At 41.2% G+C, this 17,577-nt stretch overlaps 1 protein-coding gene across 9 annotated transcripts in view; it reads right to left on the bottom strand.

Moving 5' to 3' along the window:
- Window positions 1-17,577, bottom strand: part of RBMS3 (RNA binding motif single stranded interacting protein 3) — an 803,408-nt gene that overhangs the window by 142,549 nt on the left and 643,282 nt on the right. The gene's annotated exons all lie outside the window — the stretch shown is intronic.

Raw genomic sequence — 17,577 nt, 5'->3', positions numbered from 1 at the left:
AGTTAAAATAAATGCTACTTAAAATTCATTTGACCTTTTAGAAGAAAGTGTTAAGAAAGATTTATTTTAAAATAGATTGCATGCCTCAGGGTATGCAGGCAATGAATCATAGGGTGCTGTCCAACACCTTGCTGGTACCTGTTCCACCCAGAGTGTAGAAAGGGAAGGTCATTTGCATGTGATGGAAACTCTTGGCCTTGTGGCTAACAAGGAGGTATTTTTGTTTTGTTTCCAAGGGAACACCGCCACTGAAAAACTACATTTCTATAACTGACAGTCATTACAGAGAGGAATATAAACTTGATGATCGCTGACTGACATCTACATTTCCCCTTCGTGCATACCATCACATCTCATCACCACAAGTGAAGTGAAAGTCACTCAGTTTTGTCTGATTCTTTGAGACCCCAAGGACTATACAGTCCATGGAATTCTCCAGGCCAGGATACTTGAGTGGGTAGCCTTTCCCTTCTCCACAAGGACTCTATGAATAGGCAGAAGAAATATTTTCTCCATTTGATGGATGCAGACATGGAAGCCTTGGAGGGGTCAAGTGACTTGTTCAAGGTCACAGGTTTGGAGGCAGAATCAGATTCCAACCCAACTCTTCTGCTGGGTGTGCCCTTCCACAGCCCTGCTGTGCCACTGACTAGGATTTTGCATGAGCCCCCAGGATCATCTCTCTGTGGCCATGCGGACCCACCACTCTTTGTCTTCCAGGACTGTCAGCCTAGTTATTGCTTGTGGGCAGGCAGATAGGATGAAACTGAAGGCTGACTAGGCTGGACATTTTTTTTTACTTTTTGATCGCCTGGCTTGATGAAAGTGAAAGTTGCTCAGTCATGTCTGACTCTTTGCCACCTCGTGGACTATATAGTCCATGGAGTTCTCCAGGCCACAATACTGGAGTGGGTAGCCATTCTCTTCTCCAGCGGATCTTCCCAACCCAGGAATTAAACCGGGGTCTCCTGCATTGCAGGCGGATTCTTTACCAGCTGAGCTACCAGGGAAGCTGGCTTGATAATGCACTATTGTTATATAAGATGTAACCACTGGGTGAGATGGAGTGTTGGGTAAACAAGAGCTCCTGTTCATTTCTTTCACAATTTCCTGTGAATATGTAATTGTTTCAAAATAAGTAAGAAAAAAATAAACTAGCTTTGAAGACTTTTGTAGAGGACTAAGAAAACCATAAAAACTTAAAAGAAAGAAAGAGCTTTTGTGTTTGAGTTTCTTTTCCAGTGCGGTTGAAGGTGGTTTTCCTATTCAGCCCATTGACTTCCTAAGATTTAACACATAACCGAAATGCAAATTCTCAGGCTTTATAAGGTGGAGCCTGAAGTCCAGGATGGCCTGCTGCATTGAGCTTAGATGCATTGTTTTTCCTGAATAATATTTAAAACTTATTATTAAGACTGGTATGAGGAACAAAAGTGTAGAACCATCTATAAGTGGAACTGGCATACAGGAAGCATACATAATTGAAACGAAGTTTGCAAACAAAGCTGAGACAGAGATGCACTGGGAACATAGGATTGCTGATAACTCTGGCTAAAGAAATACAATCTGATAGTGTGACAAGCTGAGGCCCAGGGAATGAGACGAAAATAAAAGAGTAGATATGAAGACAGATTTCTCCCACCTTGGGAGAAGCAAAGATACTGATATCAAAGCATGTAGATTCTAAGTCTAAATTCTCCCCTGGATGGGCCTCCACCATGTGACGGGTGGGAGGCTGGCCCGAGGCTGAAGAGCCCCCAGAAGTGACCTGTCCAGACTAGACGCCATGGTTCTGGGTCCTTGAGATGATCCGTCTGAGATGAGATTTCCTGCTTAGAAACTCTAAGTTTCTCTCCTGTAACTTATCCAAGATGTCAGACAAAAGAAAGAATGAAAAAAAAAAAACAAAACAGGCTATGTGCTCAATAGGAGATTCAGATGATCATTGTATTTTCAGACCAAATTGTTTAAATCCCAGGAAACTTGTAGGTAGCCAAGTTTACTTACTCCTTTTCCTTGAACTGTAGTGCTCAAAGACCAATGCTCCCCAGCCTTTCTTGACTTGTAAATTGTCATCAATATTCTCTTTTTATGCCATGTAATTTGTTTTGAGAATGTTAAGTAAGGATATTTTTTTTTTTCTTTCACATTTGACTTGAATTCCTCATGGATTACAGTTAACCAATAGGTCTAGCAAAGAATATGGTAATTATCACAAAATTCTATTGCTTTGTTGGATAGTATTTGATAATCAGAAAGTTTACACTGGCCTTTTCCTCCACCTTAAATCCCCATTCATCTTTTAGAAGATGGAAAGAATTAAATTGAAAGCCATATGATTCAGTGGAAAGGATACATGTTTTGGACCTGGGTTCAAGTCTTAGCTCTGTTGCTTTCTGGCACTGGGACCTTGGGCGAGTTATTTCACTTATTTGAGCCTCAGTTTCCTTAACTGGTATATGGGATGGCAACACCTATGTCATACGATTGTTGTAAAATGTGAAAGATATTACATTTGTGAAGTGCCTCGCACAGTGCCTAGACACGAGACACACATGTAAATATTATTCTGACACCAAGCAACGCATGCTAAGCACCCCGTCAGAGAATGGATGAAGCGTAGCGTGGACAGGCCAGGGTGCTCCGGGAAGACACCTGGAGGAGGCAGAGTTGAGTGGAACCTTGAAGATGGTTAGGGTTTCCGTAGATGGAGATAAGAGGTGGAGGCCAGCTCAGGCAGAAGAGTTATCATGGAAAAAGTCTTGTGAATAAAAAGGGCAAGGTGGATAGTCCCCTTGGAGTAGAACATTGGTGAGAACAGTCAGAAGTAAGATCTGGAAGGAAAAGAGGAAGGTCTTGATTGCTTGGCTCCTACTGGGTAATCACTGATCATTTCTTCAGGTAGAAAAATGATTCAAAGACGGCCTGAGAGACGTTGCTGATGGTCCCGTGGTGAAGAGTCCGCCTTGCAATGCAGGGGGCACAGGCTCAGTCCCTGCTTCAGGAAACTAAGCCCGCACACGCTGTGGAGCAAATAAGCCCTCAAGCCTGCTCAGCCTGCTTGATACAGTGCAGATTTCACATACTATGGACAACTAATAGCCGATGTCGTCAAATAAATAAATAAATATTGCTTAAAACAAGAGACTGGGCAACAGGAAATAGCACGAACCCCCTAAAAACAGAGGGAAAATCCCGAGTGATGGGTGACTACGGTAGACACTGGGGGACGGGGAGGTGGAGAGAGACTAAGGCACGGATGAACCCAAGTTTCATCTACTTCATAATTTTTTCTGGGGTCAGTCCTGCCTCTGAGGATCTTTGGCAAGAGGACACCACCAGAGATGAGCATTTGGAACACTGGGTTACAAGGCAAGACATGGGTTAAACAAAGGGGTGTTTGAGCATAACCCACTGGCTGACTGTCACAGCACAACAGCTGACACGGGCTGCACCTGGTTTTCATTTCTTGTGTAACAGATTGTTGAGTTATAATTCCAACATGGTCTTAATGCAGATTTTGCATTCCATTTCCTGTGTTCCTTTGCACAAGGTAAAAAAGAAAATCGATTTGCTGCTCTGTCTAGCCACCTTTATACTGAACTAGAACCATGAAATTGTCATTATGTAATTACCAAATTTTATGGCATGTTTACAAACTCCAGAGTCACAAAAAAGGTAAAATAACTTGAAACAAAATGAAAATGTCACACCACCTAAGTAGGAAAGTGATGTTTAATTCTGTCGTTCTCTTCTGAAAAGGATTTTTATTAAATTCACAGATATTTTCTATATTTTAAGTTCACATTATTTGTGGATTAAAGCATTTATGATTTACTTCAAAAAGAAAGGGAGTGTTTTTGGGGGGTCATTTTCCAGTAGCAGCTTAGTATTTCAGTCATAATAGGGTTATTTCTAGACTTTCCAGACAGAGTCTGTAAGAACTAAATAGAAACTTTAAGATGTAGTTTACAGGAATCAATTAGATGTCAATGAAAAAAAAAAATGTTGCCTGCCACATCAGTAAACGAAGATGTTGCAACCATCAAGCCATCACATTACAGCTGTCCTGGTGACTCCTGTGGGAACTCAGGATGAAACTGGATGCCCATCATCAAATCATCAGCCACTGCAGCCGCCCACAAATGTACACCTTGAGGAGACTCGGGATAAGAAGGCACAGGATACTGGCCATAGACAGCTGAGGTGCATATCAAAGGCTCATTGCATTTCAATGAGCCCTGGATTTTTCATCTTCCCATATAGAGGAAGGGGACTTCCACAGTGGCTCAGTAGTGAAGAATCTGCCTGCAATGTAGGAGACGCAGGAGACACCGGTTCAATTCCTGGGTCAGAAAGATCCCCTGGAGGAGGGTATGGCAACCCACTTCAGTATTCTTGCTGGGAAAAATCCCATGGACAGAAGAGCCTGATGGGCTACAGTCTCTGGGGTCACAAAGAACTGGACACCACTGAAGCATAGCAATGGCATACCGCATATAGAGGAAAGCACTAAACTCCCTACGTTGAGCTACCTTGTTTTTCTTAATTAAAAGCAATCTTTGGATGTTCTGACTACCTGATCTTTGTTGCAAAAATCTCTGTATATCCTGGCTCCTCTTTGGAAGCAGTCTCTTAGAATGATCTGAGATGCTGTGTCCCAGGCTTAAGTCCTCAGTTTTGTCCAATGAGTAACACATAATTTTCAACTTTTAGGTTCTACATCTTGTTTGGTCAACATAAGATACCAAAATTATTTCCAATAAATATAGTGGATACATTGAGACATGTCAGTTTGACTTAGGAGCTAGATATTTGATATTCATCATTTTAAATGAAGAGGTAATAATTATGAAATGCTGCTTAAAATGTACCCACTAGGGAAGTACTAGGGAAGTAACTGGATTAGTTACAAATGAATAATTACAAAAATATCCAATCTTCTAAGATCAGATTTAATGCAACCTTTAATAAATAGGTAGTAAATGTCATCATATATTTTAGTTACCATTGTGTACTGAATTAGCACAAGAGAAGTTCAGGAAGCCAATGAAGAAAAGGATAACTTGGTTTTCTGGGTATCATTTTTAAAGAGTTTAATTCTTGCAACTAATTTAAACCCTATTTGCAACTGTTAGCTGGTTATCATAAGAACTCAATAAATGAAATAAAACAACTTAAAAATTATATTTGTTGCTAAGTCGTGTCTGACCCTGGCAACCCCATAGACTGCAGTCCACCAGGTTCCTCTGTCCATTGAATTTCCCAGGCAAGAATACTGGAATGGGTTGCCATGCCCTCCTCCAGGGGATCTTCCCAATCCAGGGATGGCACCCAGGTCTCCTACATTGGTAGGCGGTTTCTTTACAGCAGAGGGTTTCCTGGTGGTTCAGTGATAAAGAATCCTTCTGCTGAGGCAGAGGTTTGGGTTCAGTCCCTGGGTTAGAAAGATCTCCTGGAGAATCCCATGACCAGAGGAGCCTGGTGGGCTATGGGGTTGCAAAGAGTTAGGTATGACTTAGGGACTAAACAGCAACAAAAATGATATGTGAAAATGACTCAAATTATAATGCATTATAAATGTTTAGGTATGGCTACTGTAGGAGAAGGCAATTGCACCCCACTCCAGTACTCTTGCCTGGAAAATCCCATGCACAGAGGAGCCTGGTAGGCTACAGTCCATGGGGTTGCACAGAGTTGGACACAACTGAAGCGACTTAGCAGCAGCAGCAGCAGCAGCATGGCTACTGTAGTGAAACCTTTGTAGTATCAGTTCAGTTTAGTTGCTCAGTTGTGTCTGACTCTTTGCAACCCCATGGACTGCAGCACGCCAGGCCTCCCTGTCCATCACCAACTCCCGGAGCTTACTCAAACTCATGTCCACTGAGTCGGTGATGCCATCTGACTATCTCATCCTCTGTCGGCCCCTTCTCCTCCCGTCTTCAATCTTTCCCAGCATCAGGGTCTTTTCAAAGGAGTCAGCTCTTTGCATCAGGTGGCCAAAGTATTGGAGTTTCAGCTTCATCATCAGTCCTTCCAATGAATATTCAGGACTGATTTCCTTTAGGATGGACTGCTTGGATCTCCTTGCTGTCCAAGGGACTCTCAAGAGTCTTCTCCAACACCACAGTTCAAAAGCATCAATTCTTTGGTGCTCAGCTTTCTTTACAGTCCAACTCTCACATCCATACATGACTATTGGAAAAACCATAGCTTTGACTAGATGGACCTTTGTTGGCAAAGTAATGTCTCTGTAGTATAACTTTGTTATATTTATATTTTACTAGCTTGAGAATGGCAGGGGGTCAAGAATAAAGGCTGAAACTACAAGATTAATGGTACAGTGACTCTAGTGGTGGAAGTCAGTAAAATTTTATAAATCCAAAGCACAAACTGACTGAGAAGTTGAAGGTGTCACATGTGATCCCTGAAGTGTGGATATCCAAGCCATTCAGAGCAATCAATAAAAATCACCAGAAAACCACAAAATGATCAATGACCAGTCAAGCTTTTGGCCAAAGAAAGGGCTTTCACCTTCTTCAGTTGAGAGCGCCAGTAATCCTATGAAATAACATGCTCAGGGCAAAACTGAGGTCAGGGGCTCTTGCTGAATGGGGATGTAAAAGATGACCTCCTGGCTTTCAGAAGAGGCAAGTGGTGGGGCTTTACTGGAACAGTTCTGCCATGGATACATGGCCACTGGGTGGTCTGTGTCTCCGGCGAGAGGCAGTCAACCATGTAAGGCAGGTATCTGCTCTCATCTGCTGAAGGGATGCTCCCTGGGCTGCGAGCAGCCAGGCCCTCTTTTAAAGAGAAATGTGTGAATGTGTGAGTCTCTCAGTTGTGTCTGACTCTTCGTGACACATGGACAGTAGCCCGCCAGGCTCCTCTGTCCACGGGATTCTCCAGGCAAGAATACTGGAGTTGGTAGCCATTCCCTTCTCTAGGGGATCTTCTCAAACCAGGAGTCGAACCCTGGTTTCCCACATTGCAGGCAGATTCTTTACTGTCTGAGTCACCAGGGAAGTCCCTCTAAAGAAAAGGTGAGGAACAAATGAGATGGGAGACAGGAAAATGTCCAAACCTACAGAAGGGAGCCAATACTGCATGGTCCTGGATGGGGCAGAAATCCTAGAAACTGTCCCGTGAAAGAGGCCAACCCACCTGTGAACTGGCTCACAGTACACTCTCTAATCTTCGTAATTCCTGAGCCCTCAAAACTGTGAGCCTCTCCCCTAATTTCCTTCTGATCACTCACAGCGCTTGTTCTTCTCTGGTGTTACTCGTCCCATCTGCTTTTGAGATGTCAGCGCTCAGGACCAGGGCTTCCCTCCTTCTCTCTCCTTCTGATCCCAACTACTGTTTATCAGGAAGGCCAAAATCTTGTCTCAAAATAAAGTATCTAAACTGAGTTCCAGACAATCATTGCCAAGATTAATTAGTAAGTGTATGTATCGTCAGTATCTTCTAAAGTTATCATTTCTTATTTGGGCGTTTACTACTATCCTTTCATAAAAAAATACTCTCTTCAGCCTCTGCTTCCACCTTCCTTTCAATCCACCAGTCATAACACTGTGCTGTGAAATTTGTTCTTACAACGGGCAGATCCAAGCAGCATGGTGTCACCTAAGGGATAACTCACAGCTTACAGAGCCCTTCAGGATCAAATGTGTATGTACCTCTGACCTCCACCAACTTCCTGTGCAATTCCAGACCCCACCCTTCACCAACTCAGATGGACACTCACCCTGTCTTGTGGTGTGACCTCTGGGCCTTTGTGGAAACTCTGTGTAGCACTGAGGGAATGTGGGCTTTCCCTTCTCCAGCTTCAGACTAAATGTCATGGCCTCTGAAAGCCATTTGCCTCCGAGAAGCATTAACCCCTGCCTTTGCTCTGCCCCCGTGATGCAGGGTGGGAGTGAGTGTGACCAACATGCCATCTGTGTGCCTCTCCTAAACGGGCTCCTGGCTGATTCCATCGTGGTATCTCTTCTTCCCAGGCCAGTTATGGGAACATAACAGACTCATCAAATGTTTGTTCAATGCATTAGTAAATGAATATATGACTTGAAAATATTGAATTTGGACTTCAGTTAAACTTATATTTGGGTCTTGCTCTTTTTTTTTGCTGTGCCACACCACATGCAGGATCTTGTCTCCCCACCAGGGATTGAACCTGTGCCCCCTGCAGCACAAGTGCAGACCTCCAACCACTAGAATGCCAGGGAAGTCCCAAACATGTATCTGAAAATGGAACTGGGGTATTTTGAATTTTTATTTTACCCGTAAGATTTCCTTAAAAAAAACTCAACTGAACTCAATTGAACTTCTAAAGACAGTATCTAAGCCCTTGATTGATTAGCAGAGATAGGAAGAAGAAAAGTGATTATTGGGGTCACTGAGAGAGTTTCCTGATGTAACAAGGTAGCTCGTGCACTTGAACCATAATACCAGCAGGAATCCAAGAGGGACTTGAGGCCCCTCCTTATCCAGGTGCCTGATCCTGAAAGCAGAGAATAGGAGACTGCTAAAAGTCATCTTGAAATATCCAGAGGTGTGTCAGGAATCAATTAAATGAAATGCAGGAGACGTCTCACTTATTTAAAAAAAAAAAGCAAAACTACACCGAGAATAGAGAAGATCTGCCTCCTTGTGTTCGAGAAAAGACCGTGATGGGGAGTTATGCTGCTGCTTATGCACTCTGCCATGATGATATTTCTTCTTTCCAGCTTTTGCTATAACATTCATATCAGACAGAGATGTTGTCCCCTTTCCAGCAATAGAAAAGGACAAGATAAAAAAGATGCAGACAGAATTAAGACTGGAAGGCTGCAAAAATCTATGACTGCACACACACAAAAAGCATTGTTCAAAGGGAGGCAGAATAAAAGGAATCATAGCATTATGTGTGTGGGCACACCCTAAGTCACTCCTGTCGTTTTTGACTCTTTGCAACCCTGTGGACTATAGCCTGCCAGGCTCCCCTGTCTATGGGGTTCTCCAGGCAAGAATACTGGAGTGGGTGGCCATGTCCTCCTCCAGGGGATCTTCCTGACCCAGGGATCGAACCTGCATCTCTACTGTCTCCTGCACTGGCAGGCAGGTTCTTTACCACCAGCGCCACCTGCACGGCATCATGTAGCTAAAGGTCTCAAAGTCTGGGGAGATCTAGTCTGAGTTTGTCATTAGAACCAAAGTTAAATGAAGCCTTGATTGATAATTATAAAAGAGACAAGAGAACATTGCCATATTTTATGTAGCTGCTTCTGTTTTCACCTCAGTCTAAATGACTGATCTTCGTAGATTTCAAGACACAGTTTTGCTTTACTTTTTAACATCTGTGAAATCGAGGCTAAAAGGATACTTGATGGCATTTGAGAGTTTGGCAAGTTTCTCCTCTTTTTTAGTGGTATTTAAAATAGTATTTTGTCTTTAACTGATTGTTGTTTTAGAGCCAGTGTTGCAGTGTACATATTATTAAACCCCACACAGGCAAATCAGGTAAAAAATATAAGATGTTGAGGTTGCTTCCAGGGCGAGCCCATGCAGCTAGACAGGCGAAAGGCTCGGGTATCTAGCTAAATTATCTGTATCCTTCCAGGTCCCAGATATGATTTGATGTCACATGGAAGTTGTAAGCTTCAGCTTACATATTGATAGGGGACTTCCTGGTGGTCCAGTGGTTAAGAATCTGCCTGCCAAAGCATCAGGCATGAGTTCGATCCCTGGTCTGGGAAGATTCCACATGCTGCAGGGCAACCAGGCCCATGCTTCACAACTACTGAGTCCACAGCCCTAAAACCCATGTCTGCAACAAGAGAAGCCACAGCATTTTGAAGCCCGTGAACTGCAATCAGAGTAGATCCTGCTCTCCACACTAGACAGAGCCTGCACAGCAATGGAGGCCCAGCACAGCCAAAAGTAAAATAAATAAATTTAAAAAAATTTGATGGGAACCACTCTGCATCTTGTGACTGGTGAGCTGCCAAGACAGTGCCAACCATTCAAGAAGTCCCCCCAGTTGACTGGTACTGTCACAGCTGCCCTTATCCACGGGGACTGCATCAAGCGTCCACAGGAGACATGCTAACCAACCATCAGCCTTTCTCCTTGTAAATGCTTGATGTAATCTTCTCAGCCTTGCTGCTGCTGCTGCTAAGTCACTTCAGTTGTGTCTGACTCTGTGTGACCCCATAGACAGCAGCCCACCAGGTTCCCCTATCCCTGGGATTCTCCAGGCAAGAACACTGGAGTGGGTTGCCATTTCCTTCTCCAATGCATGAAAGTGAAAAGTGAAAGTGAAGTCGCTCAGTCATGTCCGACTCTTCATGACCCCAAGGACTGCAGCCTACCAGGCTCCTCTGTCCATGGGATTTTCCAGGCAAGAGTACTGGAGTGGGGTGCCATTGCCTTCTCCAACTTGAGCCCCTCCTAATTCCCCCACCCCTCCTCCCCAAGAATACAAGTGAGTTTTTCTAGCCTCTTGCTTGGGAGTAGAGAGGAGGCAGAGGACAAGAGCTCATCATCAATCATATTTTATCCAAACTTACACTATCACAGGAATTTACAAGATTTGCCTTTTACCTTTAGTGATCATAGGTTAGTAAATATTAGAGCTGGCAGGTTTAAAATAAGGACACTTAACTAAGAAAGCTTTCATGCTGAGTGACTGAGAATTCGTGTGCCAATGGGAAGAATTCTTTTGAGGTTAGAAGGGTCGTTCACCTTGAGTCTGCTCTCCAAATTGCAGGCAAAACAGATGAAATGCAAAAAGAACCACATCTGGTGGGCTGGTTATCACACTTAACTCCAAGTGCTGTCATGTCTTCTAACAGACGATTTCTCTTTTCAAGATCATATACGTAAAAATTCTCTTTACTTCAAAGTTAAAAGGACTATTTGCAGAACCTAGGTATGTTGACAGATACATCTTAACTATTCCCCCAAGGTCTCATTAAAGAAAAGAATTGGACAAGTAACTGTCATGCACTGTGATATAGCCAATGGAAACAATAGTGAATTATATCGCTGATATTTCTACTTTCATAGAATACAGCTGAATATAACCTGAATTTTACATGCAATTATTACTAAGTTTTTCAAATAATTCTTTAGATACACTATTTCGTAGGTAACTGTACTTCAGTTTCTCTTCAATGTATTACTTCTAATAGCTCAACAGGGCAGGACTTTAATTCAATATCTCTGAAACAAATTTTCTGATGTTCAGTATTGCAAAATAAAATTGCAGTCAATATGGCTTGAAAGCTAACAGAAATGGTGAAATCCTGAGCCTGTTGTCAGGTTCTTCTTATACTTAACACATCATTGACCAGGGAATTTTTAAAGAAAGTAACACCTGTGGCCAATGATGTTATGTAAGTAAATACCAAAACATCTCTGCTCAATAACATTCAGGTAACAAAAGATGTATTAATACATCTCTGCTCAATAGTGAGTTAATATGAAGGACTGGTGATTGATCAAATAGTTTCTAAGCAGGATGCACTGGTCATAAAAGATCCAACTAAAGGCGGGGGGCCACGTACATGAGTTCTGCCTTGTCTTCCTCACTTCTACGAGTGTCTCCAGGCACGTGCTTTACAGTATCATTGCTGATACCTAGTGACAACCAAATGCTTTCAAGAAACTCAATGAAATGTTCTGTTGTGAGGGCTCCCTATGAATGGTGGCTAGAAGGATTGCCTCTTTTCTCCAGGTTTTATGGAGCATGTTTGCTGTTACTTCCACAGATGTCTATGTGCCCTTCAGCATCAACATTGGCCATATGAATGTGACTGGATTTGGTTCCTGCAGGACAACATGCCCTTATTATATGCAAACAGGTGAGTAGATAATAATGATACAAATGATAGTAGAAATAACTCAATGTATCAGATTTTTCTTGCTAGGGAAGATAGCAAGAATGTGAATCTCTATACTGGGTCAAGTGTTTAAGGATCTTTATGAAATAATTCCAAGTCTACTAGTCATTCATCAGTTCAATTAGGTTCAGTTGCTTAGTCGTGTCCGACTCTTTGCGACCCCATGAATTGCAGCATGCCAGGCTTCCCTGTCCATCACCAACTCCTGGATTCACCCAAACTCACGTCCATCGAGTCGGTGATGCCATCCAGCCATCTCATCCTCTGGCGTCCCCTTCTCCTCCTGCCCCCAATCCCTCCCAGCATCAGAGTCTTTTCCAATGAGTCAACTCTTCGCATGAGGTGGCCAAAGTACTGGAGTTTCAGCTTTAGCATCATTCCTTCCAAAGAAATCCCAGGACTGATCTCATTTATGAAATAATTCCAAGTCTACTAGTCACTCATAGACTCAATAAATTAATGAACATAGGATCGGAACTTTCCCCAAATTCCTTAGAAAGTTTTATACATATTTGTTGAATAGAGGAAGAACTAATGTCTTCAAATCCATAAAAACTGATGATAGACTATAACACAATTCTTCAAATAAAGACAGTTGACTCATACGCTGGTAGGAGTTAATTTTCATATCCAAGCAAATTGCTTTTTACATGAATGGGAGACAGAAAAACTTAACCAAGAGACTGCATCTGACTTAACAACAGTGAACAAAAAAGATAGAATGTATTCTTGTTATTTGAAGTAATTATATTCTATGAAGTCACCATGAACAGTGAATTAGTGAATACCTACTCACTGCTCTTAGAGGAAATACAAGGTCAGGTCTGGTCACAACATTTTCACCAACTCATCAATAAAAAACCTTGTTTTATATCTGTCTAAAGACACCATATTTAATATATATTGTTTATTCATTAACATTGAGCTCATGGGCAACAGCACTCTAAGTAATGCCTCAATGAAGCCTATCTCCATTTTTCCGTATTTTCTCCACAAGGCACATTATGGATTCTTTCACTTAGAAACAGACAGCAGACAGCACTTCAAAACTACAATTTAGGGCCACTTTAAAAATGGAAAACACCAATAAAAAGCATGAACAAGCAAAAATGTAGCCCTAGCATAGACAGAACTTCCCTCAACTTAATAAAGGACGCATATGACAAACTTACAGCTAATATCATGCTCAGTGGTGAAAAGCTGAAAGCATTTCCTCTAAGATCAGGAACAAGACAAGGATGTCCACTCTCACCAGTTTTATTCAACATAGTTTTGGAAGTCCTAGCTATGGCAACTAGAGAAAAAAAAGAAGTAAAGGGAATCCAAACTGAAAAAGAAGTTTAAGTGTTACTGTTTGCAGATGACATAATACTATACACAGAAGATCCTAAGGACACTACCAGAAAACTCCTAGAACTCATCATTGAGTCTGATAAAGTTGCAGGTTACAAAATTAATAGATAGAAATCTGTTGCATTTCTATACACTAACAATGAAAGATTAGAAAAAGAAATTCAAGGAACAATTCTGCTTACCATCATATCAAAAACAATAAAATACCTCTGAATAAACCTACCAAAGGAGACAAAAACTGGTACTGTGAAAACTATAAGACACTGGTGAAAGAAATCAAAGAAGAGAGAAACAGATGAAAAGATATACCATGTTCGTGGATTGGAAGAATCAATATTGTCAAAATGACTATACTACCAATGCAAAGTACAGAGTCAATACAATCTCTATCAAATTACTAATGGCATGTTTTATCACAGAACTAAAACAAAAACCTTAAAATTTGTATGGAGACACTAAAACCCCCAAATAGCCAAAACAATCTTGAGAAAGAAAGGCAGAGCTGGAGGAATCAGGTTCCTTGACTTCAGACTATACTACAAAGCTATAGACATCAAAAAAGTATTGTACTTGAACAAAAATTGAAATACAGATCAGTGAAATAGGATAGAAATGCAGAAATAAATCCATGCACCTATCATCAGTTAAATTATGATAAACCATGCAAGATTACACAATGCTGGGAAGACAGTCTCTTCAACAAATGGTGCTGGGAATACTGGACAGCTCCATGTAAAAAATGAAATTAGACCATTCTTTACACCATACACAAAAATAAGCTCAAAATGGATTAAAGGCCTAAATGTGAGATTGAACACTATAAAAATCTTAGAGGAAAACAAAGGTAAAACACTCTCTGACATAAATTGCAGCAATATCCTTTTCGACCCATCTGCCAGAATAATGGAAACAAAAACAAAAATAAACAAATGGGAGCATTGAAATATGTATATTACTGTATGTGAAACAGATCACCAGTCCAAGTTCAATGCACGAAACGGGGCACTCAAGGACGGTGCACTGGGACAACCCAGAGGGATGGGATGGAGAGGGAGGGAGGTGGGAGGGGGCTTCAGGATGGGGAACACGAGTACACCCATGGCTGATTCATGTCAATGTATGGCAAAACCCTCTACAATATTGTAATGTAATTAGCCTCGAAATAAATAAATAAATCCAAAAGCTTTTGCAATGCAAAAGAAACAATAAATAAAACAAAAAGACAACCAACAGACTGGGAGACAATATTTGCCAATAATATGACAGACAAATATTAGTCTCTAAAATTTACAAACAGCTCATGATGCTCAATAGCATCAAAACAAACAACCCACTCAAAAAATGGGGAGAAGACCTGAATAAACATTTCTCCGTAGAAGACATACAGATGGCAAAGAGACACATGAAAAGATCAACATTTATAATTATTAGAGAAATGCACATCAAAACTACAATGAGATATCATTTCACACCAGTCAAAACGGCTATCATCAAAAAGCCCCCAAACAACAAATGCTAGAGAGGGTGTGGGGAAACGGAACCCTTCTACATTGTCAGTGGGAATGTCAATTGGTACAGCCACTGTGGAAAACAGGATGAAGTTTCCTTAAAAAGCTAAAAATAGAGCTACTATATGACCCTGCAATCTCACTTCTGAGTATACATCAGGAGAAAAGCATGATCTGAAAGGATACATGTACCCCAATGCTCACTGCTGCACTGTTAACAGTAGCCAAGGCAGAGAAGCAACCTAAATGTCCACTGACAGATGAACGGATAAAGAAGAAGCGGTACATATATGCAATGGAATATTACTCAGTCGTTAAAAAGAATGAAATAATGCCATTTGCAGCAACATGCATGGACTTAGAGGTTACCATACCAAGTGAAGCAAGTCAGAGAAGGAGAGAGAGCATATGACATCCCTTATACGTGGAATCTAAAAAAATATACACAAATGAACTTACTAAACAGAAGCAGACTCACAGACTTAGAGAATGCACTTATGATTTTGGGGGGAAGGATGGGGGAGGGAAGGGATAGTTAGGGAGTTTGGAACGAATATATACACACTGCTGTATTTAAAATGGATAACCAACAAGGACCTACTGTATAGCACATGGAACTCCATGCAATGTTATTTGGTAGCCTGGATGGGAGGGGAGTTCGGGGGAGAATTGATACATGTGTATGTATGGCTGAGACCTTTTGCTGTCCATCTGAAACTATCACAACATTGTTAATTGGCTATACCCCAATACAAACTTAAAAGTTAAAAAAAAATGTAGCCCTAAATAAGGACACTATTTAATAGTATAAGAACTGAAACAAGAAGGCAAAGTGTCACGTGTTCAGCCTCAGCTGGGAGCGCGTATTTGGTGACTCAAACTTTTCGTTGTTCTGCACGAATTGAAATGACTAAGAAAGGGGACTTCCCTGGTGGTCCAGTTCCTGAGATTCAGTGCTCCCAGTGCCGGCAGCCTGGGTTTGACCCCTGTTCAGGGAATGAGATCCCACGTGCTGCACCGAAGCGTTCACATGTCACAGTTCAAGATTCCCGCATGCTGCAACGAAGATCAATGATCACACATGCTGTGGTTAAGACCCGGTGCACCCACACAGATAAAATAAATATTTTTTTTAAAAATGACCATGAAAGCACTGGGAATACTGATGCTGGGTAGCAAATACATTTTAGTAAGTGGGATAAATATACACATTTGGAGCCCACAAATTGTATCTTTCTTTGTTGGTTATTTCATGAGTCTGAGTGTTTCACTAAACAAAAGGAAATTTTGTAAGTTAATACCACTGCTTATAAGGACTCTAAAAATTCCTTACATAGAAGAATTTGGTAACCTCACCCTTGAAATAGATTAGGGTATAGAAACCTAAAGATTATTTACGTTTAGCACTATGAAGCCTGTAGAATATGCAAGAAAATTCCTGCTTCCTAATTCTTTGTTTTTTCAAATTAAATATTTATTTATTTGGCTGCACTGGGTCTTAGCTGTGACATATGGGATCCAGTTCCCAGGGATCAAACCCGGGCCCCCTGCATTGGGAGCTTGAAGGTTTAGCCACTAGACCACCAGGGAAGTCCCCTAATTCTTTGTTAAGTCCAGAAAGTCACTTACGTGGTATCAGAATGCTTCTTCTTTTGAAGATAATAGTTTTGAAAGATACTGGAAAGTACTTGAGCATGTACTCTTCATAACCACAGAGGTTGCATAAACATTCATAACTGCCATTATTTGGCAGAACAGGTTGGTTAATAATTTATCCTCTTTCCCTTTAAAAACACCAACCATATTATCCATCAGTTCTCAGTAGCTCAGTCTTCTCCTTGGTATCTAGCAAGGGTTCATGCTTTCCTTTTACTTTTGCGTTTTTCTTTCATCTTCTCCATCCAAGTCCCCTCCCCTTGCCAGCTCTTGGCTTTTTTGATTACATGAACTTCAAGAGAAAATTGGCTAGAAATCTGAAAACCATGTAACGCTTCAGTGCTAAATAATTCTTGAATGCAAATAATGATTATGAATATGATCTTATGAAACATTAACAATATTGGTCAAAGTCAAATTCATTTCTACTTGTTTGAGGATATATTTTTAAGTCAAAAATTCAGCTGGAAAGTGATATGAACAGTAGATTTTCTTTCAAACATGTTACATCATTAACAATAATAATATTTGGGAAATAAATAGATGTAGCATAAAACTGGAAATTAAGGATTGACACAGTCAAGCCATGTGAAATGCATAGTGAGGCTTTCAGGTTAAACAGCCCTGAGTTGTGTGAGTGATGATATTATGGTAGTTTAATAGTAGCTAATACTTAAGTACAAGTTGCCAGACACTGTGCCCACTACCGTACCTTCAACACCTCATTTAATCCTCCCATTCACCAAGGGTGTGCTGTCAACCAATCTCTTTCTACTGATGGGGGAACAGAGACGTCACTCAGCTTGAGAGGGCCAGAGCTTGGCCCTTTAGTCACTCAAGTATTATGCCTGGTAAATTATGATCTAAAGCAAACAATTCTGAGCACATCACAGATGTTGACACCCATGATTCCTTAAAATTTAGGAAGAGTTGTTATTTTAAATGGGTATGTTACAGAGGGACTGAAATTTTGTTAAATAACACTCCAAAGCTTAAGTTACTTCTCTTAACTTTATTCTCTCTGAGCCACCCAACATCCAAGGACATGGATGCATCCGCTAGACAGGTGACAAGGTAGAGCTTTCCAACTCTGGGGAGATATGGGGGATTTAAATGCATACAAATCAATTGCTCAGCTACTTACCCTGAAAAAATAGTCAGTCAATCAAACGAAT

The sequence above is a fragment of the Bos indicus genome, chromosome 22 (genome assembly GCF_029378745.1).
Source record: "Bos indicus isolate NIAB-ARS_2022 breed Sahiwal x Tharparkar chromosome 22, NIAB-ARS_B.indTharparkar_mat_pri_1.0, whole genome shotgun sequence".
In the NCBI taxonomy this organism is placed as follows: domain Eukaryota; kingdom Metazoa; phylum Chordata; class Mammalia; order Artiodactyla; family Bovidae; genus Bos; species Bos indicus.
The sequence above is the reverse complement of the archived record's forward strand: the minus strand, read 5'-3'. Positions and strand labels throughout refer to the sequence as shown.